Raw genomic sequence first — 1,102 nt, 5'->3', positions numbered from 1 at the left:
AGTACTATTGGATAATTCCTTCAATCCATTCAGACTCTGAGAGATCATATTGACTTGCTGAGTCAATATTTTATTCTGAGCCAGTATGGCATTCAGAGTATCAATTTCAAGAACTCTCTTCCTCTGAGGCGTCCCATTACTCACAGGATTCCTTTCAGAAGTGTACATGAACTGGTTATTTGCAACCATGTCAATGAGCTCTTGAGTTTCTGCAGGCATTTTCTTTAGGTGAATGGATCCACCTGCAGAATGGTCCAATGACATCTTTGATAATTCAGACAGACCATCATATAATATATCCAGGATGGTCCATTCTGAAAGCATGTCAGAAGGACACTTTTTGGTCAGTTCCTTGTATCTCTCCCAAGCTTCATAGAGGGATTCACCTTCCTTCTGTCTGAAGGTTTGAACATCCACTCTAAGCTTGCTAAGCTTTTGAGGAGGAAAGAACTTGGCTATGAAAGCCGTGACCAACTTATCCCAAGAGTTCAGGCTGTCTTTAGGTTGAGAGTCCAACCATATTCTAGCTCTGTCTCTTACAGCAAATGGGAAAAGCATAAGCCTGTAGACCTCGGGATCAACCCCATTGGTCTTAACAGTATCACAGATCTGTAAGAATTCAGTTAAGAACTGAAAGGGATCTTCGGATGGAAGTCCATAAAACTTGCAATTCTGTTGCATCAGAGAAACTAATTGAGGTTTCAGCTCAAAATTTTTTGCTCCAATGGCAGGGATTGAGATGCTTCTTCCATGTAAATTGGAATTAGGTGTAGTAAAGTCACCAAGCATCTTCCTTGCATTGTTATTATTTTCGGCCATGTCTCCTTCTTTTTCAAAAATTTCTGTCAGATTTTCTCCACAGAGTTGTGCTTTAGCTTTCCTTAGCTTCCTCTTCAGAGTCCTTTCAGGTTCAAGGTCAGCTTCAACAAGAATGTTCTTATCCTTGTTCCTGCTCATATGAAAAAGAAGAAAACAGAAAAGAAGAAGAATCCTCTATGTCACAGTATAGAGATTCCTTATGTAAGTATAAGAAGAGAATAATGGAGGAAGGAAAAGATAAGAATCCAAACACAAGGGAGAGGAATGAGTTCGAATTCTTGGG

The 1,102-nt window shown here is 39.7% G+C and overlaps 1 non-coding gene across 1 annotated transcript; it reads left to right on the top strand.

Moving 5' to 3' along the window:
- Positions 1-318: 318 nt before the first annotated feature.
- On the top strand, positions 319-426 carry LOC148556225 (small nucleolar RNA R71). The gene has a single exon (XR_015886531.1). It is a non-coding gene; the product is annotated as a small nucleolar RNA R71 (small nucleolar RNA).
- Positions 427-1,102: the final 676 nt, after the last annotated feature.

The sequence above is a fragment of the Arachis ipaensis genome, chromosome B6 (assembly GCF_059453495.1).
Source record: "Arachis ipaensis isolate K30076 ecotype BB chromosome B6, ASM5945349v1, whole genome shotgun sequence".
Classification (NCBI taxonomy): Eukaryota; Viridiplantae; Streptophyta; class Magnoliopsida; order Fabales; family Fabaceae; genus Arachis; species Arachis ipaensis.
The sequence above is the reverse complement of the archived record's forward strand: the minus strand, read 5'-3'. Positions and strand labels throughout refer to the sequence as shown.